This window comes from Argiope bruennichi, chromosome X1, assembly GCF_947563725.1.
Source record: "Argiope bruennichi chromosome X1, qqArgBrue1.1, whole genome shotgun sequence".
Lineage (NCBI taxonomy): Eukaryota > Metazoa > Arthropoda > Arachnida > Araneae > Araneidae > Argiope > Argiope bruennichi.
In genome coordinates, this window is record NC_079162.1 from 131,191,152 (window position 1) to 131,207,626 (window position 16,475).

At 31.0% G+C, this 16,475-nt stretch overlaps 1 protein-coding gene across 2 annotated transcripts in view; it reads right to left on the minus strand.

Annotated features, from left to right (window-relative positions):
* LOC129958156 (uncharacterized) overlaps positions 1-16,475 on the minus strand; it is a 63,995-nt gene that overhangs the window by 10,496 nt on the left and 37,024 nt on the right. The window lies entirely within an intron of this gene.

Sequence of the window (16,475 nt, forward strand, 5' to 3'; positions counted from 1 at the left end):
TCTCCATGTTAAATTTAAAAAAAAAAAAAAAAAATGGCAACTTTATGTGGAGAAACCTGGAAGACTCCTCTTTTCCTCCATTGAGGTCGAAATGGCCGTTGTAGCTTGCTCAGTCCGGTTCCTGTCAGTAGCGTAAATAATAAATGCTCGCCTTTCTAAGCAAGGTTTTGCGATAGACAAATGCATTCATAACACACTCAGCAATGACTTGATAAATATATTTCTAAAACATCCTCTTGATTAGACCGTATAACGAATGAATGCCATATGATAAATATACATTTTTTACATGTTTCTACATTAGCTTTCAATAAAATATATATAACAATGCATCACAGTCCATTTTTTCTGCGAAACATTTCCCTCATCACCAACAAACGAGAAAAAAAAATATCAGAAAAGCTTTCTTATTTCTCTTTTAAGAGAAATCTATGCGGTTCATCTAGAAATTCTTATTGAAATTATTCACCAATCATCAATGAAATAAATAACACGGGATTATGCTATTTCGAATTTCCAGCATGCATACCTTTCCAATTTTTTGAACCATGTATAGATTAAGTATCGACCGATGGACGGATGGAGGGAAAGAGAAAGTATAACAAGTTTTTTCAAAAGGGCTACCGAAGAAAGGAAATACAGTGTACGTATCCTATCCTTTGTTAGTGCTTAAGTCCAAATGATCTTTATTTCCAATAGCATCTACAATGATTTATTAGCTTAAGGAAATTAAATGGTTAGTGACACTTAAAGGAAATTAAATTAGAATAACTAAAATAAACCATGACCACTCTTCGAATTTTATAAAAATATACTAGAATAATTATGAAATCATATGAATAGACCTAGGCTATCATACGGTAAGGTGGTAGTAAATAACTTATCTTATTTTGAGCCAAGATTCATAGAATTTTTCTTGTTATAACGGGTTTTTGGAAATGTCCTTTGAACGATTTTTTAAAGAGGTTTTACCGTGCTAAATGTTTTATTTTCAATAAACCTTTTTTAGAAAATCGAAGCTGTCATTTAAAGATTCTTTGTGCACCAAGTAGTATTTAGCATGAAAATACCTTACAATGAAATCATGACACGTAACGGTCATCATTTCTATTTATAACTACGATCTCATTAAGATGAGAAAAAGGAAAATGAGCACACTTATATAATTTGAAAATATTTTGCTGCGTCATTCACCTGTGGACTGATCAACAATAAATGAATATTAAGCTGAATTATAGAATATTCTAGAAGAATGCATGCGGTTTAGCACGTCATCCGCAACGTGCACCATTTCTTGAATTACGAGATAAATTTTTTTGAAAAAAAAAGTAAAGATATCTTAATGAAAAGGAGCAGTAAAATCAATCATAGTGTTTTCTGTGTGGAATCTCGTTGAACTTATTTCCTGTAATGATCTGAAGAATTAACTAAGAAAAATTAAGATGTGGCTATTCATAAAAAAAGATACGTTTTGCAGGCAGGCATATATTCACAGAACGAATTTAGAATTCGTTAGAAATGAATGGCTTCCAGACATTGGAATAAGTATTATAATCCTCAAGATTGCGTTGAAAATAGTCAATATTTGGGTTGGATGATGCTGTATCAACCTGAAATTTTGTATAGTGTACAAAAAATTATCAAGTACACAAAACTGATACAGATTAAAAGTATCAGGTACTCGGCATCAGTTTTTGAACTCGATTTATAATCTCCTCGCACTCATTCGTCTTTAATCTGATGATACTGTTACAATCTGGCACACAATATTAGGTCGATATAGTTTAGTTCGCCGTTCTACCTCGGTTATGCTATTAGCATGCTTCATGTTTTTTAATTGTACATATATCATACCTAGCATAACCGTCCTTTATCCCATATAACGGTGATTATCATTGTAAAATACTCGCCTTCTCCTATTTTAATTACATTAGCAAATACAGTACACTCCCGAGTATCCGGCCTAATGTGGTGGAAGGGCAGGCCGGATAACAAAAACGCCGCATAGACCAGAGTTCTAAGAATTCATTTCTTTGCCCACCAATTCCAGAAGACATAGTTTTTATACCAAAATTCACTATTATAATATATATTTTCCACTTATTGAGTACTAAGCCCTCCATTTATCTCAAGCCACCTAGAATGTGAACGTGGCTACGGCCCGGTGAATCAAAAAAGCAGTTGCCGGTAACGTGTACATTTAAAATAGAGGGCTCTGTACTGGTAGTTTGTATATGTTTATATACTGCACTGCACATTTCAAGAATTTATTAGAGAAAAAGTAAGTTAAAGGATATAAACAGTTCACATTTTAACATAAATTCTTTAAAGCATAATTTAAATGCAGGAAACATAGACAATGTTGTCAATGCAACACCTTGCCTTCCTCATTTAATTTCGATAAAAGAAAATTAGTGCAGATAGTACGGAAGACGGACAATCGTGAACCGGATACTCGGGAGTGTACTGTATTTTATTTTCCTCTTTTCAACGATTCTTCAAACATAGTCAAGACCAAGGCCACCGTCGCACTGTCAGCAGCGAAGAATCTCTTTCGAAGAAAGGAAATCTCAGTTTGGAAGCATATTCGTATTAGTATCAGGATTGGTTGATACTGTATCAACATGAAACAAAGTTTCGGATCTTCACAGTATCATCCAATCCCAGTCCGCTGTTCTGCCTCGGTGTCACTATATGCTTGTGCTATGTTTTCTGATTGTCTGTATATGATATTTCTTACCTGGATTAAAAATATATTACCTGGATTAAAAATATTTCTTGAGCATTTTTTTCTTGTAATATTTATTAAATATTCAAGATAGATGAGATTTCCAATAAATAATCTAATATATTTTGCTTTTCGATTATTTTTGTTGATTCGCAACAAATAGGAAACTGAAACAACAGTATTATTATTAATAAATAATAACTGAAAAAGAATAAAAATTAAGAGTTGAACATGAATAGAATTTCTAGAATATAACGATTAAAATAACGTTTTTAAAAAGAAAGTTTTTATATTTTTAAAACTAAAATTATAAATATTTTCTGAATAAATGTATGACAAAATATTTAAAAAGAAAATTACACTGGATATAAGTCTTAAGTTTTATATAAATCCCTACCTTTTTACTAATGCGTTAAGAAACAAAGTACAAAATTAAAATTAGCAACGAAAGAACGAGCAATTTCTGTAGCAGTAATCGAGTTCTTTAAAGCTAATATCTATTAACGGGTAGTGTTTTGATACATATTGACGGCAAAGAAATCGGTTTACAAATGTATCAATATAAAATTATCAGGTAAAAGCGCCAGATACAATTGAATATCAATATCAATTTGTTGTTGGTACTCCAAAACCAGGTATCAAGCCAACCCTATCTTGGCAATAGTGTGAGAATTGATATCCACAGAGTATCTGGTTTCATTCCTATGGGAAATGAATCAGTTACCAGCTGTTTGTATCAACTTGTACCTGATACAGCGAAACCAGGTATCAACCCAGCATTAGTCAGCACTGTTTAATTTTTCTTCCTGTATTTGCACCTTTTGTTACTAATTGCTAAATGTTTTAATAGAGAAAAAATCCTAGAGGGAGGGAGAAAATTCCTTGAGAGAATCTCAGAAAATGTTTCACACATCTAACAGAAAGTTGGACATTTTGTTTCATATGTATATTTTGTGTAAGAAATTTTCAAATTATGCCAATTAAAAGCATGAAACCTAAAGCCTTGATTCGTTATCGGAACGCTCCGACTGTACTGCACGCCACCAAGCAGAAAATAAACTAAAAAAGAAGAAAAAAGTGCAAAATGTTAGTTATTGACAATGAATATGAAATTTGAATCCTTGTTAGTGGATTCGCTCCAAAATTTATTTACGATAACGAATAATTATTGGTGACGGTTTGCCATTATGGTGCAGCGGAAAAAAAAAAAAAAAAAACTTTTCTAGTATAGAATACGAGCGGGGCTCAAAAGTTGAGCCGTTCCATGCTAATAAATGGGGAAAATACTGTAAATAATTATAATTTTAATTTTTAGTTTATTTAAAAGCCTAAAATTTGAAAAACTGAACAAAAATTTATCTTCACCCTAAAATTATATAGGTTACGATTCTTTTATTTTTTTCATGTCTAATAAGGTTTCAGTACTTTATTTTAATTGTTTACAGACCTGAAACTGTGTAAAGTAGTGAGAAAAATATTCTGTTGGTTGGTGACTGTTCAAAATTACAAAAACTGCTCTTAACAAACAATTATTAGTAAAAACAAATGTTCAAATTAGATAAAAAATGTCTTGGGATTTCGTTATTTGATCTCCATTAAGACGAAATAAAAAAATAAATTTATTTATTTTCATTGATAAAAATGATCATTCATCTTTCTTTAGTTACTTATACTAACCTAAATTCTTCAGACGTTCTGATGCATTTGTTTTTTTTTAATCTGAAAAATTTGTATAATTTGAATCTGAAGATAAGTGAGAAAAATTTCGCTTTAATCTCATTTAGCAAGAAATAAATCAAAAGAATAGTAAATAAATTTGACACAATTTTTTCTGTGTGTCCAATGAAAGTAACGAAATTAAGACACACACACACACACACACAAAAAAAAAAAAAATTGGTAAAGATTATATGAGAAAAAAAGAAAAGAAATTCAAACACCGTTTTCCAACTTAATGTTAAGCGAAATGAACAATGCTTTATAATGTGGTAAACGTGAAAAATGAATTCTACACCACCAAGTAGTTCAAAAGAATGCCTAAAGAGATCGCTAGTGTGATGTTCATGTAAGGTGATCGAACATTTTCTTTCAATTTCCCAACATTTTCAAATTCGTGCTTTGATAACATTTAGCACTTTTAATAATAAAATCATATAAGTTTTTTTTGAATGAGAATAAAATGAGTGAAATTATATTAAATTATGAAATTTTTTGGGAGTCATAATTTTTTTAAATCTCCAGGAGCATTAAAAAATTCTTATTTTGGGAGCTTTTCAAAGGATTAATAAATTCTTATATGACGCAACAAAAAATGAAATTTATTGAATTACCAGTATTTAAATGACATTTTAAATTCCTATTCACGCAAAATTCATCTAAGATTCTAGTTTCATCTAGTTTATTTGAATATTTCTGTAACTAACCCATAGAGCTGGAATGCACAGGGGGAAATATATGAGTCATCTCTCTTAAATGGTTTGAAAGTACTTTATCAGGAAGGCAATCGAATATGCAGTTTTTAAATTCAAAATGAATCATTTGTAAATACAGTGAATAATTAAATACATGAAATAAAGTACAAAAGTAGAATTTTTTCATTTTCATTTTGAGTTTTGTGGTTTAGTTTTGATAGGAAATTTCTTCATGAAAACTATATAATCTTTGATTAATGATTCATTAAGGTTTCTTTAAAAAATGTGTAAAATTATGGATGAAAAAAAAATAATAAGGGAGAGATAAAAATGTTATAGATGAAAAGAAAGTTATTTCATTATGGAACGAATTAAAAATAAATAAATCACATTCTTTCTTTTTTTTCTATGCATTTCAAAATTATACATTAGTATTACTTCAAAATTATTATTATTTGCATTACATTAGTAGTGTCAAATTTTGTTTTCAATCGCTTGGGAAAAAACCTGTCTAAAATACAAATTCGCCCTTCTTAGAGAGTAAACGAGAACGTTTTGGAGAAACCACTTCCGCTGGTTCTTTTCTATACTTGTAGCTTTAAAACTAACAACATTTCTGGTGAGTATTTTGCAGGCCTTTTCTTCGACCGATTGAAATCAAAATTTGGCATGGAACTACAATCAACTACATGGAACAGACCGAATTTCATTCATATACGATATCGCATTGACATGCATGCGGAAACACTCACCGACAATCCGTTGACGGATTTCAATTATCCGTTGACGGAATAATTTGATAAGAATCTATATTTTAGATATTAAACGTATACGAAATTTTTATCTATCCAGCTCTTTGCGTTATGTAGTTCACTTGCATTCGAAAGCCAACCAGAATATAAATCTATTCAGACTTCATCTGAATAGATTTCGTTCAAAATTCGACAGATGTCAATAAATTTTGTTGAATGCCCAGATATCAAATTTCATCCGTCTAGCTCAAAGTGGTTTTGAATTATTGTGTTCAAAGACAGACAGACGGACTGACACAATGCCAACAATATTTTTCGAACTCAAAGATTTCTGAAAAGTAGTGTTACGTCAGAATTTCGAGTTCGTTTTAAAGATTACAATATTTTTTTATACTTCTAATACGAGAGAGTAAAAAGGGAGAACGCGAACACAAGGAAGTGTCAGGAACGCCAACCTGGCAATAAAAGCATTATTTCAAAGGTCACTTTTGTGTTGAGCACGTGAGACTGCAGACAAACGTGAGAGAAGTCAGGTTTGCGGGGAAATGGCTCGGCGGCAAGCTTTCTAGATGCTTTGGAAAAAATAGTAAAAATAACAGAGACGCTGTTACGTCAAATGAATGCAAGATTCCGAGAAAGTCGTTGCGCAATCACACATTACATAAAACGAGCCTTATTTGGCTAAGATAATGTAGTACTTTTAATGACGTTGTCTTTTTAATTCATTCTGCTATCGCTTGTGACGTAGAAATGGAGGTGTGTCAGCAGTCACGTGTGTCAATGCGAAAGGAACCATAGTTTTTTGTTAGTATTTTCAACGTCCGCATTCATCAATGCTTCTGAATATTGCAATGGTTTTTGCATTCGTTTCGTATAATTTGCTCAGTTTTTTTCCTGGTTAAATTGAGCTGTCTTTTCTGAAAAACACCGTGACGTTTCACTAGAAGTTTACAAAATGTTTCTGATAAATGAACATTTAATACTTAAGTCATGTTTTTTTATATTCTTTAAAAAGAAAATTGATTAGAACATTTTCTTCTAAAAAACGTAATTAAAATCTAAGAAGTTCTAAGAGATAAATGTTTAATACTTATAAGAGATAGAATTGAATGCAAAGAAACAGAAAATTGTTTAAAGTTGATAATAATGATCTATTTCAAAAATATTTAGTTAATGAGATCGATATTGAGCAAAAATGTAGAAAAAAGAAACTCAGATTTTGAAAAATTTGAAAGCATGGTGAAATACTTGACTTATCTATTTTTAACAAAATCACAAAAAAGTAAAAAATACGAATAACTTCTTTAAATATTAGTTTAGTTCTGATCCATTTAGCAAATAAATTTGATGAAAGAAAATAAATTACAAATGCAATATTACAAAGAAAAAGGAATATCTATCAATATGTTTGAATTAAGCATTTACATAATGTAATCAATTTAAATGCTTTTTAAAATTTCATATTTCAATGAAAATGCAATTGCCTTATTTTCAATAATTCAATTTCTTTATATGATGAATTGTTTTAAGCAAGTTTACTTCAATTAATAGAAATTCAGACTTCAATTAATAGAATTAATTGTTCAGTTTATAGAAAAATGACAAGAGAGAGGTATAAATAATAATTTATATTAAACCAAAAAATGTAACTGAAGAAGGGCTGGTGTAATTTAAATCTGTCGCGACAAAATACTCCTACAATGAATTGTTCTGAACATTTCGATAATAAATTTTCGATTACTACTAATTTTCATGAGAGAGACAGATTTCAACTTTTAATGCTGCAGCATTATACAGAGCCATAAATTAAGATAAAATGTCTACGCTAAAGGTATAAAATCATACAAAAGGATTTTCGACTTCATAGACAATACTTTCTTGGAAATCGGAAACAATTTTTATTATTTTATTTCATTTTAATGTTACAGAATTAAATTATCAATTCCCCCGAAATTCCGTAAGCACAAAATACAAAAAGGCGGGGGGAAATGAGCTGAAAATTCTATTAATTTAATGAAATAACTGGATACGCCAGACGGCATTAAAACAAAATTAAAGTGTTCAGAATCGGAGGTTGCCCCAGAAACTGAACCCTTGAAAGACCCGTGTTTCAACTTCATGGGGCAATGAGTAACAGGAATAATTTAAAACTGCGTGATTCTTGCCAGTAGTTTATCTTCCATTCTTCAGCTTTACATTAATTAAACAAAAGGGTCAAATATAAAAGAATTTTCTGCTTTTTCATTTAAAATGAATGTTATGAAAAAATTAATCCAAAATTTGTATTTAATTAAAGTAACTAGAATGAGTATGGATAGTAATAATTTTATTTTTATTAGAATATTTATTCTATTCTTTTCCAGCACACCGAGTTACCCTCAAAAACCTGTTGTTTACCTTCGTGATAATGTTAACTGATTAGAAAAATATTTTTACTTCCACCAATTTGTGTCCGATCGAGGTAAGTGAAACCAGCATAATGTAGGTCAGCAGAACACGGTTTCAAGCAAAAATGATTTCAAATATTGCATCGACTTATAGTATAATATGAGACGCTAAACAGTAGAAGCATCATTTGACAACATAAGATTCTTAATTTTTAGAAGAAACAATAAGAAACCATTGTTTCATAAGCACGGTTGACCAAAATTGCAGCCTTTCGTCAGCAGTCATCCCTTTACTAGTTTTATGGGCAGGTGGTAATTGAGAATGCTAGGTCAAAGTCAAGTCAGTTGCGATATTATTAATCTCGTTGCAGCTGGATGCCTGTGTTATTGCTAAGTTGCAATCTCGGATGAAATCTGCTTTCGAACGTTGCAGTGTGTTGATGCAAATATGCAAATGTAGATTCTCCAGATAGAGTTCAACAGCTTGCCTTGGGAGTAACTGTTCATCCTTCAAGATCATTAGATGAATTATTTATATATACTGATTTTATTAGAAGGGGATTGCTTAAATATGTAGTAAAAGCGATTTACACGCCTGATTGTAATTAAATAAACAGTTCTCTCAATGTTTATGTTGCGCTATGTGCGTGACATTATTTAATGGATATAATTTAATTAAAAGGAACCAGCTTTTAGAAGTTTTGATACGCTTAAAATGGCCAGTGATTAGTTTAAAATAATTTTAGATGTAACAAAGCAATTAAATTTTTATATTATATTTATAGGGTAAGAGCGGTTACTCACAAAAAAATTCTTTATATTTTTAATAGAATTAGACATTTTTTTAATTTCTTATTTTCTGAAATATTATGCAGTTTTAAGAATCAATATAGCAGTAGACTTCAGTTCATTTTTAAAGTTACTTCAAAGATCTGACTATTTATTATCAAATATTTTATAACATTTTTAGTTAAAATGAACATTTATTTTGGGACGTACTTCACAATTTTGAATAGCTGTTGAATGACGAGGATATAACTTGAGTCGTTCAACCCCTTCCTAACCTTCCACACCACACCAACATGAGCAGATGTGATCGACAACGACAAATCCTGCCTGCACAAAGTCCATATACACGACGGGTCATTGACGGAATCGCACCCCGTTGATCGAAATCATACTCGGAGATATTTAAGCCACAACCATCCGATCCCAAAACCGAGACTCTACCACTAAGGCAGTTCTGCCCCTTTTTACTTTTACGTATACAAATTATGGCAAACATCAAAATATTAGAACTCGAGCTTTTGATGAATTGTCTTGAATCAGAAAAACACATTTTTAGAATTATTTCTGTCTGTGTTTCAATACGAGAACGCAAAAAGGCTTTGAGTTAGACGGCTGAAATGGGTATGAGGTTCCATTTGTAGATTTCTGCCACATTTTGACGAAATAAATTCAGTAAAAGTTTATTTAGTCTGAAAAATTGAACATGATAACTACAAAATGTAAAGAGCTAGACGGATGAAATTTAGTTCACAATTTTAGTATCGAAATTGTAGATTCGTATCAAATTTTGACCCAACCCGTCAACGGGTTGATCGTTTACCGGTCTGTAAATTCGCATTCATATAAACACGATAACTCAAAAATGCAACAACTCAGATAAAAGAAATTTTTATGCAGTCTTGAAAAATTGCAGTTCTGCTTCAAAATTTTTGTTTCAGTCGGATGAAAAAATACCATCCAAAATGCATATTCGATTTTCTTTTTTATTTTAGGAAGCACAAAACGTTTATTTCAGGAATTTTCAAAATAAAAATAGGAGCACTCATGGCGTTCACAGTGTTGTTCAAATTCCACGATTTTTTTTTTTCGAGGGAAAAGGATAATACCTTTATTATGGAGAAAGTTTCAAGGAGACTCCTTCCGCTGGTTCAATAAAGTTAAATTATATTTCGTTCAATCAGATTACTCGTAAGTTTGGACTTGAAAATGAAACTGGAAAAAAAAAATATTTTTTGTCTTTTCCCTATTTCTAACATTCACTGACTAATATGGTTTCTAATCGATTTCGATTAGCAGTTCAACAACATTTTTATTAAATCTGAAGACTTGTAAGTGTAAAATTATGATGATTAAAGCATAATATATTAATGTATTCATAGATCCCTAAAAGTAATGAAAATATTCACAAATTAAATTATTGTATCTACTTCATGGAATGCACTTTATAAACATTGAAAACGAACATTTGACAAGTAAAAGGCAGCTAAAACTCTTCTGAACCTGGTTTTGATAGAAAACACGTCGTATTGTTATATCAAAATGCTGCATGCCAAACTTGACAAAACACTTGATTGATGACAGATACTTTATATAAGTTGTTTCCTCAGCTCTCAAATTGTTATATGTGAATTGTATATTGTCATAAAATGTCATATGTTCCTAATGACTCCAGTTGTTATAACAAAATTTCTCACGTTTTGTTGTGTGCAGGCTTTGACGAAAGATATTTTGATAAAACAGCGATGATGTTTATTTTTTTATTTTATGATGTCTAGCTCAGATTATCGAAAATTGTAGGTTAAATTACTTAATTTTCTGCGCCTCAATTATATAAAACATGCAGGGCCGGCCATCTAGGGGGTGGGGGGTGCGATGGATGCTATGCACCGGGCCCCGCGATTGAGGAGGCCCCAACATGATCAGGAACTAAAAAATGTTCTGAACGATAATAGCGGGGTGGAAAGAAGAGCGGAAGAAATTTAACTGGAACAATGGATTTGTTTTGAAATGTATGAAGTTTAAAGATATATTACAGCTTAGTGCAGTGCAAGTACGCAACATATTATAAACATAAAGTACGGTCATTTACTTCACCTACTAGGTTAAATTTCATATATTATTTGGATAATTCATACTATAAAAAATTTAAATTGTTAGATCGCTTAATGCACTTGCTATACTAAGCATCAAAAAAGAAACTGCAAAAAATTGTAATTTTCCTAAAGTAATTAATAGCAAAAAAGATCACACATTGAATAATTGTTCTTGTTTGTAATTTTTTTTTTTTTTTTTTTTTTTTTTTTACTTTGCAAAAAATTTAGGGTCCCAAATTATTTTTTGCACTTAGGCCCCTTGATAGAAAAGACCGATTCTGTAAGCATGGATAGATTTCAATGATATGAAGCATTACTGAATATAAAATCATCTAACTTTTTTTAAAGTTTTGAATAGCGACCGAGGCATCAAATTCTTCACACTCACAGTTTTATAAATCTAAAAATTACAAACAATAGCTAAAGTCATCTAATTATTTTATGATGTAGTTGGAAATTAGAATTGTAGCAGTTTCTTTGCAACAATTCGTTAAAAAAAAGATTCTTTGCAGCAATAATATACATATTTTTGCTGTTATCATAAGTTTTTATCCTGCTGTTTTTGAAATTCTCCAAGTATAGAAAAAAATTTCAAAAAAAAAAAAAAAAAAAAAAAAAAAACGAAATACTCTGAGTGACAGCCCTCGTTTCTATAGTAATGAATCGAAGATCGAGAAGCATGCATTATTATATTTATTTGATAAACGTGTACCGATATCTCTTTCTTTAAAATAGAATTTTATCTCTGGTTTAAGTCAGAAGGCTTTTAAAAGCAGTGGTAAGTAAAAAATTTATATTAATGGTTTAGCATTTAAAATATATCTTTTTTTCAATAATTTCTTTTCGGTTTTGTTCATTTGGCAATATATTTCCAAAAGAAGAAATATCTATCTCCATTAAAGCTAATTTTTATTTTAAAAGTGTTAAAAGAGAGAAAGAATTCACTAAGCAAACCTATCACAAGCAGGTTTAACATTAATAAAGTTGAATATCTATATGCCTGTTGGCGATATACAGAACAGACCGTTGAACCCAGATCTACCAAATTTGGCACAGATACACTTGGGACGATGGGAATGTGCACTTCTGGGCACTTTTTCGAAATTTTGAATTACATTTTAATTATCTAAAAATTAAGATACATTTCGAAGTAATCAACCAATAACTTCAAAAGAATTATTACAAAAAATTTATATTTTCATCATTCATAAAATTTATTTTTCCATCATTTGTAACTACAAACGTTTAACTTTCTAATGAGGCTGCTTTAAATATTGTACGATATTTAATCTAATTTCTCTGTCTCTCTCGCTCCCCATATACAGGGTGTTGCCGAATTCGACCGACAAATTCAGAAGGGTGATAGGAGGCATCAAGAGGATAAAGGATCACAATACAACATGGGGTCCCAAACGACGTTTAGGGGGTGAAAATCGTAAAAATATAAGGAGTCGGCGAACTTTTGCAAACTGTAAAAAATTAATAAAAAAATAACAAAAGGTGTTTCAACTATGATTTTTTTAAAGTGAAAGCACATTCTTAAAGTCTATTTTTCATGCACGTAGCATGTCGATTTGATGAACCAGGGGGGCGTAAATTATTAAAAACAAAAAAGTAGTTTAGAACCCTTATCTGCAAAAATATTAAAACTTTAAGAAAAATAAAAACTTAAAAATATAAGGAATTTTATACTCTTTAATTTGATATAAGTCTGTAGTGTGAAAGCTGAGGAGGTTTTAAGATATTCAAGAAAAACTAAAATCTTTGCCGGGAAACATCGCTGTAACATCGGCACCAATGTTTACAGAAGGTATTGCAAAATTCTATCAAAACACTCTGAAGAGTAATAGTAGGTATTAAGGCGATAAGAGTTTTCAAAGAAATATAAAGTTGCAAACGACTGTGAAAATTTATTTGCTGGAATACAAATACAGCATACATTTACAGCACAGACATTTTAACATAAGAAAGGAGACGATGAGAAACTTTTATAAAAATTTCTCAATGTTGTGGTTGCGAAGGTCATTACACAACCGACATCGACGTTAAAAGAACCAACGGACACGCTCAAACATACCAGGTGTGCTTGCGATTTCTCCAGCAGCGACGACGATCCGTGCTACGAGATCTTTCAATGTATCCAAAAGTGTCTGATAAACAAGAGATTTCATATTGCCGCAGTAGAAGAAATCCAAGGGATTGAGGTCAGGGGAACGTGAAGACCAATCAACAGGTCTCCACGTCCAATTCACTTCGTAGGATATGTATTATCTAGGTAGTTACGCACAGAATTCAAAAAATGCGCTGGTGCACCATCATGCATTAACCACATATTCTGGCTTGCAATGGCAGGTATTTCCTGCAGTAAATACGGAAGGATGTGCTGCAAGAAAATAAGATACTTTGCACCACTGAGGCGTTCGGGCTCTGCATTTGGCCTCGTTATTTTGAAGGATCCTGTCTCCCACAACCGTCTATTAATATTTGCAAAGGGGCTGTAGTGTGTACAACGCCTACTTGAATAATGCTATTAATATATTCTTTGTGCTAGCCGTCCATTACCATACGCTCGGTCGTAAATTAAATGCATATCCGCATATTCGTCATTCGTGAAATCTGACATATTGTTTGCGAATGAAACTTATCGACTATCAATTCTGCACTGCACTCTTTAATGAATACAAGCTGCTTTTATATTCCTCGGACCATCAATTCTGCAATGCCCGTTGCTTTTATATTCCTCGAACGCATGGAAAATTTAGATGCGAGAAAGATTTTTCTTCTCTACTACCTTGTTCCAAATCCTTGCATTCTTAGGGCCATACTCTTCACCAGGCTAATTGTCTCTTCGATGTCTGTTTTTGCGATTTTCACAGAATAAACGTTTCCTGCGACCCTATGTTTTATGATATTTTTTCATCTTCTTAATGCCTACTATCACTTCTCTAAATTTACCTTTCGAATTTGGCAACACCCTCTGTAAACATCGGTACCGATGTTGCAGCGATGTTTCCTGACAAACATTTTAGTTTTTCTTGAATATCTTAAAACCTCCCCAGTTTTCACCCTACAGACTTATATCAAATTAAAGAGTATAAAATTGCTTATATTTTCAAGTTTTTATTTTTCTTAAAGTTTTAATATTTTTGCAGAAAAAGGTTTTCTAAACTACTTTGTTTTCAATCATTTACGACTTCCTGGTTCATAAAATCGACATGTTACTTGCATGAAAAATAGCCTTTAAGAATGTGCTTTCACTTTTAAAAAAATTCATAGTTGAAACACCTTTTGTTATTTTTTTTATTAATTTTTTACAGTTTCCAAAAGTTCGCCGACTCCTTTATTTTCACCCCCTAAACGTCGTTTGGGACCCCATGTTGTATGGCGACCCTTTATCCTCCTGATACCTCCTATCACCCTTCTGAATTTTTCGGTCGAATTCGGCAACACCCTGTATATACAATAATAATAATCATTTTCAATAATCATTCTGCCGTGATCAAAGGTCGTTCAAGGAAAAAGTTTTACGTTCTCTCCACGCTAGACGGAAGAGAGAAAAATAAACAAATAGGTAGGCTATAGAGGACAAGGGAAAGGACACAGAGGAGACATTTCACTCAATGATTGAAAGACGTTTTTATTTTATTTATTTTTTTTTTAAATACGAAAACTGTTTTTTTTTAAATGAATCTATCTACTGATATACTTCATATACTTGATATCTTACTTTTGATATGAAATCTCACCTTTTGTAAGATTTTATATCAAGCCTTTAGTCTTGTTCGAAATTATAAACCGAATTAATCTTTTATCAAACTGAGTTAGGAAATCACAAATAGAGTGGAACAGATGATAAGTTAAAAGTGCATTTGAATAGTCTTTTTGCTCACATAATGTTTTATTTTATAAATGAATAAATAAATATGAATATATAAATAAACAAAATATGAGTGCATGAATATCTTTCGAATAATATTAGCTCGACTTAAAAGGTTTATCGCATTTTTTTATTTCAAATAATTTCTCTTTTATATTTGAAACGAAACTGAATTTCAAATTTGTTTCAATAATGTAAGAAATTTAAATCAATATTTAAAAAGTGAGAATGTATACTGCAACCATTTACAGCTCTGCCAATAACAAATTTTATTTATCTTTTGTCTAACACAGAAGTGTGAATTGATTCATCTAAAATTATTATTTAAAATTGATCATCTTAATTGTTTCATCGAAAAAATCATCGAAAAATTTACATTTTAATATATTTTGTCATATTAGTAGCCATTTGTTGGAATATTCAATTGTATCCATCGTTTTGCTCAAAAACAACAGTTCATTATGTTTAGAAATTGTGATTGGGAATAATTTCCTCGGATCGCTTTAATATGAAATTATCACTATAAATTACAACAATAATTCTACTGAAAACAACTTTTGAATTTTATAAGTTATTAGATGAGCGAATAAGCTGGTTATCAAGCTTGGCTAGTCTAAAATAAAAATAAAAATAAGTAATAATAAGTTTTAATATGGTATATTTTAAAATCACAAGAAAATGTTCTTACATTTATTAAATATTGAAAATTGTTTTCATTCTTTCGTCACAACATAGCCAAAAGAAAAAAAAAAGAAAATAGAAAACGATTTCAGATTCAGAAATTGCTCGTTTCTTAATTTAGAGCACCGAATTCTTATTTTACTTGCTTTGGCAAAGAATCAGGGAAAAACAATACAGACTTAATTAGTCTCAAAAGACTTATTTAGAAGTTATTGCCTGATACGATAGTTTTGAATTTAAGTGATGGAAAACCGCTCTTTTTGGAATAAAAAATATGCTGTTTCGGTTACAACTGCTATTATCCAGAGATGAAATTTCGAAAGACAAGCTATTCATCATGCAGTTTCTTTTTTCTGTCCGTATATTTGCTAAGCACCTGCTATCGTTTAGCTGAACTTTGCCGACCATTTCTATTCATTTACATTTTAAAAATTATTTGCTTCTGCGTGGATTTCGTAGATCTCTTATATTAAAAGAACAATAAGGATGTAAATTAAATTTGATAAGATGTAACATCGCAAGCAACTTTACGGCTTTGGTACAGTTCTTACGTCAAGAATCTAGCATTGAACAGAGACAGCGGAAAAAGAGAGAAGCAAGATAGTAAAACGTACCGAGAAGCGTTAAGAAATATGTGGAAAAGAATGCTATAAAAAAACCCCAAAAATAATTGCTGTTATGATAGAATCAGCTAGCTGCAAGTGCGGATTTCTGAAACACACACGCTAGAGAATAGAATCATAATTTAAAAGGATAT